General features: G+C 43.4%; 1 protein-coding gene across 11 annotated transcripts in view; it reads right to left on the reverse strand.

Annotated features, from left to right (window-relative positions):
• nrg1 (neuregulin 1) overlaps window positions 1-14,030 on the reverse strand; it is a 74,196-nt gene that overhangs the window by 13,595 nt on the left and 46,571 nt on the right. The window lies entirely within an intron of this gene.

Here is a 14,030-nt window from a genome sequence, read left to right on the forward strand (position 1 = left end):
TATCAATAACTATCTGTAAGCAGTTCTTAAATTATATTTCCACAATTTGTGCCAAGTGCCCTCATCTGACAGGCTAAATCCCTGTCCTCCAAAGCACAATCACAGACCATGCGTGACCTGGAAACCAATGGATCTAAAGTCTAGAATATTGCTGCACTTTGACTAGACGGCTGGATACTGCAACACTGTGTCTCCTTTGAGACAATCGAGTTTGCTTAGAGATCACTATGAAATGCCAGAGTGAAATCATGGGTCAAGGACCCAGTCAGGTAACCACTGAGGTGGGAGACATCACCATTGAGTTAAACGCAATTCAATCTCTATGGTCCATACCACTGCTGTCCTAGACAACCACCACTGGCAGAGTAATTGACAGTGCAACAGATTGCTTTTGTCTGTATAATTGAATTATTGTGTTTCTCTCCCATTAAACCTACTGGATCAGAGATCAGAGGCTGTCACGGATCATCAGTCAGGGCCCAACAGCTTTCTGTGGCTCCAGAGAAAAAGACTTAAAATGGATTAGCATATGTCTGAATCAGAGCAACACACATAAAAAGAGACAACACAATAAGACTGGGTACAAATAGCACAGAGGTACTGGGTGGAGTGACAAGCGATTCAGTTCAAGTGAGAAGCCTAAAACAAAGACTATTCAGTTCATGCAATGCTTTTGGCAACTTGTCCCTCATCTGACAGACACTTAAACAAAGTAGCACTGCAACCATAACGGCAGGGGCCATGCAGGCTTTTCAAGGTGTGGGATGGAGCATCCAAGTAATTCAGCTCACGTATTAATGTGTGGTCAAAGCGCCTCTGCCTCCCCCGAAGACACCACTGCCGTGAGTGATGGCTCAAAAGGAGCAAGGTGAAAAACTGCATTCCAGTGCTTAACCTTCACTTGTCTTTCCAGTCAGTTCTTTTGGACTCTGACTGCAGCTAATCTCATCAGAAGATGAGCTTCACTTTCACCTGACTAAGTGAACAATGTCATGTGAGGTCTGATGTAAAATCATTTAATCAATACATACACCACCACATTAGGCCCACAACATCTACGCCATATACAAATTTTTCTATGTCGGGTTTAACGATGTTTCTGCAGTAACACTATAATCAATGCTGAATATGAGCTTCATTAAAACAGTGTAAAAGATGTCCGTGGGATAGAGGTCCAGGCTAAATTTGAGGCAGCTGGGTTTTGGCTTTCAATGCAAGAGAGCTGAGCTGTGCTCTTTTTTCTTCGTTGGCTCAATCGATTTGGATCCATTTCTTTTTTTTTTTTTCTGCTGGTAGGAAGAAACTCAAGACCCTGGTGCTATACAGACAGCACGTGGTGATGCGGTGCCAAAAGGCCATCTCCAGCTTGCCCCCCTGCTTTCTAATCCTCCTGCTCCTACTCCTCCTCTTCCCCAACCTCTCTGGAGTTTGCTGGGCAAGCAGTTTCTTGCCTCACGATCACACGAGTGACGGAGCTATCGAGGGCAGCGATGCCACTGCAGCACTCCAGCTGTCCCCAAGAGAGGACCCATCAGAAAGGAAGGATGCCAAGCTCAGCAAACTGAGGGAATAGCTTTAACTCAAGACTAGTGAGAACCAGTCCCAGAGCCACACCAGTTCCACTAGAGTAAATGACTCCAATTAAGGCCAGTGCTTTGTGCACAATAATAGCAACAAATTATGAATCTGAATTTATGTTGCCTATTCTAGTTTAGGGCGTCATATACAAATTAATATTCTATTTATACTCAACCAGTAAGAGTGGTGTCCTTCGCTGGCTGCTCCTTTAGGACAGCTTTTACTTTCTCAGATGTTCTCAAATGTCCTACAAGTGTCCTACTGAGATGATTACCCTTTAAATCATCACTCTATCCTGTATCTACCTGGCAGTTTGATACACTGGCAACTTTTAACAATGACCCATTAACAGAGACAAATTAAAAATATTGACAATAAAACTGACACTGTTAATCTATTATATAAAAAGCAACCAACGCATCACAGACAGAAGTGATAGCATGACATTATTAGCATTGCTAAATACATCTTATCTTCTAGACTTGATGAAAACATCTGAACAGGCTACTACGGACCTCCACAAATATGAGGAACACCACAAATATGACAGTTCAGTGTCTTAGATTCAGAGGAACGAATAAATCAGTGTAAAATCTAGACATTTCTTACTGTACACTGTTCTCTAGGCTACAGAAAAACCAAATGCCACAGCAGCACTGCTTTATGGTCTATAAACCATATGCTACCATCCCAAGTTCAAACTGAATGCCCAAACAAACTCCGTTTTCCTGCGTGCTATCTCCATAACAGGTGTGAAACTGTTGTGTCTACTCATCAGCCTGAATACTGCTATAGCTCCTCCGGTGAAGACTCCTGTGAAGGTCCATCAGATGGTGGGACTGATCGGACTGGCCAGCTGACTGGCCTCTGCTCACGCCGCCATTCAGGGGCGTTGGCTGATTCATTTCACACATTCTTGGGCCGGGCCACTCCAAGAAGGGACCACAGCATCTGTTTGCGTATGAATCTATGGCGACAGTGTGTGCTGAGCTGCCAGGTGGGAAAAGGTGTGTTTCACCTGACGCAACAGCAGGCACATGTCAGGAACCCGCTGAGAGGCCCCGGGCTGTGGAATGCGTGGGCAAGCCTTGGCCCAAAGGTGCCTTTGTTGGCAGAGCCAAATAAGGTAAGAGCTTCCTGCAAAGGAGCCTGGAGTAATGTACTCCGTTTCAGGAAATCATTCCAATGAGCACAGAGTTCAGGAGCTGTGCAGATGTTTGTCTTGGCAAGACAGTGTATTAATAAAATGCAAACCTTTTAAATTCCTGTGACAAGGCACTCTAAACCACCAAAAGGGCTATAGCCTGACATCAAAAAGCAACATCCTAAAACTGCTCAACTGGATTTCATTTGTACATATCCATCATGTCCAAATCAATATTAAAAGACTTGCCCAAGTGACACTCCTTCAAGAAGACCCAAATACACTTAAAACTGCCGAACACGACCACCTCACTGGAATGCGTTAGTAGCATGCTGAACAGTGGCATATCACTGAATAATTTTAACCTTATTTTTTAATAAGGTTTAAATGCTATCAACCACTACACAAAGGGAAACATTGCAAAAAGCACAAGACTTGGCACTGGAATGACAGAATGCAGGCCCAGAGTGTTTCATCTCCAATTGCATGCTTACTGGAGCAGGTGGACAACGTTGTAGGGACAGTGTGGATGATTCTGGACTGGGTTGTTTGAAGTAGGCTGTAGGTTAAAAGTAGAGGGGTGGCAGGGAGAGGAAGCATCTGTTTTAATGAGGACAGTCTTATGAAAAGTTAATTATTTCCCCTCACTCTACTCTGCTCTCATAGCACACACACAGTGCAACACCTGGATGATTTGGGGGGGGGGGGGGGGGTCTCACTCAGGGTCAACAATCTATGTTAATGCTCAATAACTCAGTGTTCTTTATCACCTGGTATGGTATTTACGGAATTTAATTTGAAATAAAAGTATTTTTGGAACATATCCTCAATTGTTAATGGACAAAGTAGTAACAATCAATCAATTTAACAGGAACACTGGTTCAGTGCAAATAATAGCCTAAATGGCATTTAAACTCCATTTTATGTGTTTCCAGCAAGCCTGATGCTTTGGCCAGTGAAAGGGCCTCTAGAACAGTTCTCGCCCTTAAAATCATTAGTGATGAAGCAGATATCTGCCCTGTCATTTACTGCCTCGTCATTAGTGATGAAGCAGAATTCTCTCCCTAATTCTGCCCCCAGGTGCTATCCAGCAGATTCAATGCAGCCAACCATCACTGACTGTACACAGCATCTCAGATGCTGAGGTTCATCCTTGCTTGCCTAAAAGTATCCCAGTCAGAAGACCTGCACTGCAGTCAGCTGTATTTAACACTAGGCTAAATTGCACAGCAGTGCAGTGCTAAGTGTTTTGTCAGTTCAAGGAGCAGTAAAATAAGGAACCCTGAATGCCTGGTGATTAAAATGTGCACTGCCACAAAGCTAGCACTTGATGTGTATTGATTGGCTTTAAATATTCCTGGCTATCGATGAAAGCTGGTTACTCTGCAACACAGATAAATTTGTCTACATAGCCAAAAAAAGGAGCCATTACAGTAAAAAAGAAAAAAAACAACCCTCAAAACAACCCCCCACCCACCCAAAACCCACTAATGTGCTGCAAAAACGCTGATCCATGATGCCACTGCACCAGCAACTCTGTCTGGCTTTCTCTGCCTCTGCTTGCCACAAGCCAGGGAGCACATCCCTTTGCCCCCCCCCCCCACTCCCCCAACCCCCATCTGCCACCCATAACCCGCCTCCACACCCACCCCATCCTCACCTCCCACCCCTACCCCAACCCAGGCGTGTGGCCGGATCTGAGTGCTGCACTCAGCAGGACTCTCTCGTTGCCTCCTTCCTGCTGGTTCTCACCCCCGCGCTCTGACCGACACATCTTCTCACATGGAGACAAATGTGACCGAAGCATATACCTGCTGCAGTGATGTGATGCCCAATATTCTAATACTGAGAGTCTAGAGCTAGGACATGGAATGTATGTCTGGCTACTTAAGTAAGGTTAGCCATAAGACAAATGATTAGATGGAACTCAACCATTTGTTAAGCAGAAATCCACATAATTGGTAACAGGACATAAAAAGTGGCCGAGGCTCATTTATTCTAGGATTAAATTAATCTAACTCTCTATTACACAACACATACCTCCCACATATTTAATAGTCAATTGCAAAGAAACAATACAAAAAAATAGGACACTGTAATGTATGTGGTTCATGAACGAATTCCACATGGTTGAGAGGAAATGAATGAGTTGCATCAGAGCACCAGCATATTATTGGAGACCAGTATCCACTGGGGAGCTAGAGTCTCTGAAATACACTCTAGAACAGCACTGGCACATAACAAGAAACCAAAGTGTAAACAGGCCCTGCACTGGGACACTGGGAATATCATGTAGGCTATGTAATTTTAGGAAAGCAAAATTTATTTAGAGCTAGAATCAGTGTATAATATCAACATTATCTTAAGATAGCAGTGCAAGATAACACAGTATAATGCAATAACATTATCGCACGCTAGCAGAGCAAGTGGAATGGAATGTGAACGAAGATGGTATATGGCTACTATCAGTTCCAAGAACAGAGGTATTACATACACAGTGTCCTCAAACTGTGATCAGTCTCATTGCTCTCTCTGGAGTGGTGAACCATTTTCCAGTCATTATTTACAACATTCCATTAGTTTGATGAATTTGTAATATTAAAGTAGGTGTATATTTTGTAACTTGAACTTGACAACAGATAGTCCGATTGCAATATGAATGGAATGCTAGATAGAAGGGTTAATCTGTAATAAACACTGGGCTGGACTTTGTATGCTGTTCTTTATGCTGTTCTATTCATTGTGGGAGCTCAACACAAAATCATTTGGAAGATATTCTGAGCTACTCCAAAATGTATTCATGAATGTACCCCAGAGCGTTCCATGGATGTCTGTGAGACAGACAGATATAGAGAGAGACATATACTTTACTGGGACTTTAGGTGGCCACTACTGAATTTGTCCTTTCCTGCTCACAGTAAACATCCCTCACTGCTGAGCAGTGACAGCACCTGCTGATGACTGTTGTCTTTCTCCAGCAGTGAGCAAGAATGCGATGATCCAGTGGAACTTGACAGGTACCTTCAATGTTTACAGTAAAAAACACTCACAAGGTTTCACAAAGGCCTTTTAGAGAAGCAATGAACAAATATTTAATCTAGTATGCATTTAAAATAAATAAATTAAACAAATAAATAAATATAGGAAAAAAAATGGCATCTTTTTAATCTGGCGTTCCATCTCATGGACACACAAGACTTGTCTGTGCTCCAAAAAGTTCCCATCACCAGGTGAGCATCTCTCATGCATAAGTGCTCAAATAGACCCAGCCTTGTATGCCAACCTGCTTCTTCCTGTTTCAGCCTCACTGAAGAGCAAGAAAACGCATCAATGAAAGCCCAGACTCAGGCGCTGGTTGGAACCGGCACTCGTGCGCCTTCTGAATGAGGTAGGATGTTTGGGTGACCAATGAACCATGAATCATGGATTTATCTTGTGGGTGTCAAAGGAATTTAATACTGAGCACAGTCTGTGGGCACACACAGTCCAGAACAGACTGACAGTGTCTTGCTGACAAAGCCCGTTTATGACTGGCCCTAGGGATCAGGCTGGTCTGCCAAATGGGAGGACATATCCCTGCCATTCATTTCACCAGTTATGTGCAACAGCCGAAGTGTCACTCAAAACATTTGCTGATTAACTAACCCGGTTGATTAAACTAACCTAAGTAATCTGGCAAAAACCAGCCAATAAATCTGGGTATGCAAACAGAAGGCATAAAAGCATAACAAATCTCCGAGCCCCCAGTGCTTGAAACACTCCACTGGCCGTGCGACTGTGAGGCATAAGTACACTTGGGAAAGTCAGATGAAGCAACGGGAGCGTGATGAGGGGAAGACGGTGGGCAGTACACAGAGTGGGTGGAGACCAGCTGCACTGCAGTGGTTTTGTCCTTCCCACATTTCTCAAGCAGGGTGGGTGGCGTGTGGGGCTCACCCCATTTTTCTTGGGAGACACTATGCTGTTGTGAGAGAGAAAGTGAGAGAGACAGAGAGAGAGAGAGAGAGAGAGAGAGAGAGAGAGAGAGAGAGAGAGAGAGAGAGAGAGAGAGAGAGAGATACACTGCAGAAGGCAGGCAGGCAAGGCTGATGGATAAAATATCCATCCTATCAGAGCCCATGTCAGCAAGATACAGAGAAAACAAAAAGTGCATGTACTGGGTAAAGAAATCACTGTATGCCACCATGAGCTCTGCAGGATCGGGGGTGGGGTCGGAGGGTGGGGCACGTTGCATGAGAAAGCAATACACATCCCGTAAGGTAGGCGGAGAGCCGCGAGCAGGGAGATGTGGTCAAAGGCACTGGGGTGGCGGAGCGGAGAGTTAGAGAGAGATGAAAAGGGGAGGAGGGAATGAATGAAACAAAACGAGTGAACGGAGAAAGAGGGCATGCAGGATGAAAGAGAGATAGAAATAGAAGGAGGGGAAAGAGAAAAAGAAACATGGGGGGGGGGGTTTACTGCATTGAGGCCGCTTCCGCAATCTCTCCGTCCACCGCTGCGCTTTTATCACGACTAATGCTCCTCTGCATGTTTCCTCTGGTCATGCATACTTATTGGCATTTTAACATCCTCTCTCCTTTTTTAATGCTGCATGAGGCATAAGCTGTATACGTACTAATATTTTAACCTTTTGTCAGGATGGATTGCTATCCCTGAGAGTGTTTCTCTGTCGAGGGTAGGCTCCAGATAGGTGGAGTGCTTTGCGATGCACTAAATGAAACACTCTTCCATGGGCCCAACAGTGGTACAGGAGCCAAAAAAAAAATGCTTGCAGTGCTTTATAAGAGAGACAGACCACTTGTTGTGGGCCAGAAACCTTTGACTGATTGGTCCTGGTCAGATTCCAGGATAAAAAGGCCCCCAGAAACTACACCACACCAACTTGGTGCATGCACCACACCAAACAGAGGCACAATGAGTAGATGCTGGAAAGCAAAAGCAGAGCAAACAGACAGACAAAACAGGCCCTCCATACCAGAATGCTTTTAGCAGCCACTTCATTCCTGCGCTGCTTGTCATTTATGTGCTGCATGGAGAGTTTGAGAGCGAGAACAAAAAAAAAAAAGAGCTTCAACGGCTGCCTGGGCGTCGGCTTGTTCAGAGGTGTGCCTCAGCCGTTGTGGCGTGGCCCGTTATGAGGCGTTTGACGAGCTCGTCTCAGGAGGGCCGACGGCTGTGTGGTCTGCACACTGCCACACCCCATTATAGTCAGTGAGTGAAAGGACCACGCAACCCTGCTTTCCCAGTTGTAGCCCAACTGAAGCCCCATTCGTTTCATTTTTTCTTACTGACTAACGAGAAACGCAAACACCAGGTTTGTAGAATAGATGACTATGATGAGTAAGCTCAATAGGCTATACCATAAATAAGATGCTAATACGTAAATAATCAGATAAAGTTTGAAGCATCTTGCACATATCGACACAGTTGACTTTTGTTGCGATATTAGGGGCACACCGACACAAAGCAAAGCTGCCGATGCAGTGCATCTCGGCTCTGGTGACCTTGCCTGCTTGTGCTGTAACACAAGACTCATGAGCGTCCCTGCAATATCACCGCACAGACTCCAGGGGACCTGGTTTTCCGGAGGAGTATCAGTATCGCGGTATCCGATATGCTGCAGGATTCCCTTCCGGTAAGGCTGTGCAAAGGCACAAATGAAGAGAATATACAGTATTCATATAATGGCATATCATGGAAGAATACAGCTGTTAAAGCTGCTAAATGAGCTCCCGTGAGCTCTACTACAGTCAAGGAAAAAAAGAAACTGCAAAAGACAGGACAAGCTATGGATATGATACGGTACAGATCTAAAGTACATTGACCCAGCTTAATGAGAAAGCTTTGAGACCTGTCTGAGACCCATTCAAAGGAAGGTTGACTAGACATATTCCACACATTTCAGGCTTTTCAACCTCTCAGACTGTTGATTTTATCTCTACAGCTCTTTGTACATTATTCATTGCAAGCAGACACCGCACATTTTTCATCCTCCACGTCTGTTGGGATCGGCTGCAGTCCCAGAGGAGAATAAAAGCACTAAATCTCACAGCTAAAGTGATCTAGGTCTGTGCGGCGACAGCACCACACAGATGAGGCATGGCACATCATTAGGTAATGGACTTTATATAACAAATGGTACAGCAGCAATCCCATCATCAGTTGAACACGTTACATTCACCTCAGGCTCATATGGTCAAAGAGTGAGGAGAAATGAAGGGGAAAATGAAAAAAAAAAACAGCTCAGGAGAAGGATTAGTGAAAGAACTTAAAGAAAGACATTTTTGCATCTTAAGAAAAAAAAAATCTAAGAGCTTTTCTGAGGTGGTGCCAAAAGCCCTTTGCAGTGGCTGTGGTAACAATTGCCCCGATGATGGTATGGCAGAAGGGGAAAGGTTCATCATACAGCGGTGAATCTGAGAGACAGTGCTGTGTGTCTGCTGAGTCACTGGGGTAAGGCAAAGGACCGAACACCAGTGGCCGTTCGTGTAATCCGTTCCGAATGGCAGAGATCTAACGGCATCTACCTTCAGCCATGGCACCAGTGCCAGATGTCACTTAATTTCGGTCTAATTCAATTAGTTGAGCATCGCCTCAGCTGGCCTTACTCCATAAGGGTAATGAATTTGTTAGCCTGCTTGCCCTCATCTAAGGGTCCTTCAGTTCCTCATAAGCCCCTGACCCCCCATGTGTTTGACGTGCTAATCCTGTTGACTTATGCTTATTAACGTAAACTCGCCCCACCGAATGCTACACTCAACGTTAACTATATGATGAAAAAGCCAAATCATAAGAATTCTCTCGACTGAAAATGCTGCTGACAGAACATGACCCGACCAGCTAATGTAACGCTCCATCCAGCTTTACCATGGGTTGTAAATGGTAAAGCTCTTCAGTTTGGGTCAGGCATTTAGAATGAACCCATGGCACAACAGAGTGTGTCATGTTAGATAGCCAGTGTCCATGCCAAAGAGGTAGGTGGTTGCTGCCACATCCAGGTAAGGTGAGGGGCCTCACGGACCATAAAACACAGTCCGGGTACATTGTACAGTCCAGCATCACCATGCTGGCTACCTGTCCACACTAAAACTATGCAAGTTCACAAACAGCTAATGCAAATTTTGGCACAGATTCACAAGGCATTTGTGGTTTTCTTTGGCCACTCATATGTGAATAAACTCATCTGATTTGCTGCAAAACTGGGTTTGGAATTGCCATGACTGATGATAAAAATGTAAGCCTCAAAAAACCACCAGCTGGCCTGCATAAGTGGATTTAACTGGCCCCACTGTGTCAAATAATGGGAGACATGGCATTAGCTGAATAAAACTGCACATCAGTATACTCTGAAAAACCATGTTATTCCAGAACTGCAAACAGTGAGACCTCAAATAGCCCTGAGATCTCATGCTTCTTGTAAAAGAGAACAATAGCATCATAGGATAAGAGGTGGCTGTAATGGACCAGGACTCATTTGCTAAGTGTCTGACATGACCTTTGCACGAACCTAATTATCCCAGAACAAAGGCTGCCTGAACAGTGGGGTGGGGGGATATAAACGTATCATTTGCAAGAATATGTATAACTTTAAAAGATCATTTAGCCAAAATGATAAAAGGGCCAAAAAGCAACAGGCAATCTATAATGACAAACAAAATAAGCTGCCCACTGCTGAGTGGGAACAAAGTCATACCATTACAAAAAAGATCAACTTTCATTTCAAATCAAAAATGATTTTAAAAAAGTAATGTTGGAGTAAGAGAAAGCATAAAAAGCATAATAGTATCATAAGAAAAGCTTTGAGATTTGGAGTCAATAGCAAATTGATGGTTGATATGGAACCAGTGATGAGATGGTAAAACAGACTGCGGCAATCAATAAAAGCACAGCAGTCTATGGGAAGTCATGTATACATTATTAAGTAAGCGTATAGGTCCGTACAGTTAAATAAGCATACCACAGGATAGAGACCTACAAGCTTACCATTATAGATTATACAAGCACCAAGATGAATATTTCAGCATGATTCACCCAAAGCTGCTATGCATTTATACAAAAGTGCAGAAATAAACATTACAATGGTTTTGATGATATTTTCTGAAACCTGTAACATGTATGAGAAGTGTTTACTTTGAACAAACACACCAGAATCCATAAATATTCTAGTTACAACAGTCTTCACAATCTCTGAGCAGGGCTCACTTGTTCAGAGTCAAATCACATCAAACGTATTATTCATAAATCTCAAGCTCTCTAAAAAAAGAAGAAAAAAAAAAGAACACATTAAAGGATCTGGATAAAGGGCAGAGGGCAGAGAGTGACCATGGAAACTGCTCCATCCAGTCTGCTCCAAACCCACCAAACCCTCGAGAGGCCGAAGAGTTGTGCCATAAACTTGGCAGAATGAAAAGTGACTGGGGAGCTAACCACAGAAGTGTGTACTAACATTTTCCCTGCACTGATCAATACATTTGCAAAGTGCAAAGTGCATTTGTTACCTGCACCAGTGGCCTGACACAGTAACAATTTATTAATGTTTTTATATATGTATTAGCCATTTCTATAAACTCTGACACTTAAAGTTAGTTTGTTTGTTGGAGTAGATCATAGCCAGGTCATCACATTATAACTGTCCCTTAACCTACCTACGCTTAACGTTATTCTCATCTAATGTGCTGTATTTGGTGTATGCACAGCGTTCCATTAACAAAACCACCGGCCAACACAGGAGAACTGCAGAGAACAGAAGCTCCACTTGTGAAATAACAGTGAGCTCACACTCAGTCAGCCGCAAATTATTGCCTTCAGCTGTAATTGCACATCCCTGTGACGCGCATGACATGACAGCTGGTGTGTCATACACTGTATTGTAATGAAGTGGGAATGTAGTAACAAGTAGTTCTCTCCCAACAAATCCTCTGGTTTAGAGTGAAAACCTTTAAAGGGAAGAAGAGGCCTTCGGGCACTCAGTAGAAAAAGTAAGAGGAAAAACTATTTTACTGCTATGCAATGACCCCTCACAGAGCAGTGTGTGCTTAGTGCCAGAGTCCTTCAAGGATGTGGACTTTAATCAGCTCTGTATGAGATAAAAGTTCAGTTGGCTTGGTTGGAACAAATGCACGTATGCTGATAGTGTTGCCTGAAGACAGGTAGTTTGCAGGTGTGACTGAAAAAGTAGAGTGTGTATGAATGTGTGTGTCTTATTAGGCTAAATCAGGCTAGAGGCTACTCCACACAGAGTGAAATTTCAATCGGCAGAAAACTTGCTGAGATCGCGGTCATTTTAAGTAATGAAATTCATTTAGCTTTAAAATTGCTTAGACCAGCTGCTATGGGAAACACAAAAAGGCAAGCACGCACTTTAAATAGCTGGTTTAGAGGAATATGGAATATTATGCATAAAGTGAATTAGTGTACAGAACTTTTCTGAAATTGCAGAAAACAGTTTAGAACATCTTTATACTGGCCTACTGCATTTCAAATACACAAAATGTATTGAATGCTCAGGTACAAATGAGGAAGCTCAAAGGAGTACACCCCCCCCCCCCACACACACACACACACACCCACACATATCGATGTATTTGCTTTTGTATTACACTTCCGTTCAGATCATTGGTCCTTGCCGATTAGTTGGTGCATGTCCGGCAGGGTCAGAATCGCTATCGCTTTCCCTGGGCCTCCTTCTGGGGCAGCTGACCTGCTCTCTGTGTATATTGATTTAGACTGAGATTACCACTGAAACCGATCGCATTTCCATTTCAGGCCTCGGACAATTGATCATGGCTGCTCAGTAAGGGGAAGGGCTTTTAGCTTTCTGACAGCACGTGATTCAAGTAATATGTAACTAAAAGGACAGAAAAGCTGACAGATCTAACTGATTCCAGTTTTTGTTTTTTTTAGCCAAGGCACACTACTGATTTACTGTTTCACTTGTTTCAGCATGTATTGCCAGGCTTACTTAAGTTGATCAGATAGAAAATCAAATTACATTTATTATTATTATTATATAGGTTACACAGATCATATAGATTATATTTATAGAACATTAAGATACAATTTACGAACATTTGGCACAACACACACACACACACACACACACACAACAGGGTATTAAATTGTGGTCACTTTTAAATTCACTTTGAACTAATTGCTTTATTTTGAACAAATTTCTGTCATCTCTGAGAAACGTGCCCTAACTCCCTTGCAAGAACCACTCAGTGCGCTGCAAATACCACAGTGTCAGTTACTGTGGAAGACTGAAAAAGACGGAGACAATTTACTCTTTAAATTGACACTGTTAGCGTCTCACTTAGCTGAACACAGAATGGAAAAACCCATCCGCTTCCATTCAGTGGTGATAACCGGTATGTGCACTGTGCCCTTTTCTTTTCTAGCTCTACCACTGCAGCTGGCCACACTAGGTCAGGCTGACCTCCCTACCACGCGAAACTGCTACAAGCAGCAGAAGTGGATGCCATGGGAAAAAAAGGAAAGGATGAATGGGAGTGGGAGGACGTGACGGTGGCAGACCAGAGCAGTGCTGCGTCTGGAGGCCCTCCATTAATTTGTTCGGCTTTCAGTCACGGTGGCAAGCGTGAGATAGTCTGTGTGTGTGGCCAGGTCAACAGCTCTGCCCATACCTAGAGCACACGGTGACTCATCTTTTGATGTCCATGTTTTACAACCCTCACTGAGGGTGGAAGTAACTGATGCACTGTGGCAGGTGTTATCTTGGTTTGGGTCACAGGGGAGTAACTCAGTTGTGGTTGCACAGGGAGGGTGGATTACACTAGGTCTTCAGGTAAAGTTGCTCATTCTTGGTAGGCTTAGTCACCGGAGCCAACAAGATGCAACATGCTGGCCCTCAAAGATGTGAGCAACAGGCACTTCCTTCTAGCATGACATGACACATGAGTTACATCTGAAAAGTCAATGAAGCATTGGTTTGAAAAGACAAAAGAAAATGCCATGAGTATTTTTATTCAGTGTCATGGAAATAAAAACTATTCCATGTGTTGATATATGAGAAATAATTTAACGCAGATATTTATGCATCACAGAATTTTTACTTTAAGGCAAGTACTTGGACTGCTCATAACCACTTATTCGTCTAGAAAAAAAATGGCACTATAAGTAACTAAAATATATGGATATTGTGTGTTTATTATAAAACTACGCAATGCTTATACAGTAAAATCACGACCGAGAATTTGAGATTTGACCCCCTCCTCTGTACAAGGGCACCTTCAAGCCAAAAGCTGAGATTTCAATCCACCCAATAAGGCACTAGACAAACAGCAAGTGT

The sequence above is a fragment of the Electrophorus electricus genome, chromosome 19 (genome assembly GCF_041902795.1).
Source record: "Electrophorus electricus isolate QZ-2024a chromosome 19, ASM4190279v1, whole genome shotgun sequence".
Classification (NCBI taxonomy): Eukaryota; Metazoa; Chordata; class Actinopteri; order Gymnotiformes; family Gymnotidae; genus Electrophorus; species Electrophorus electricus.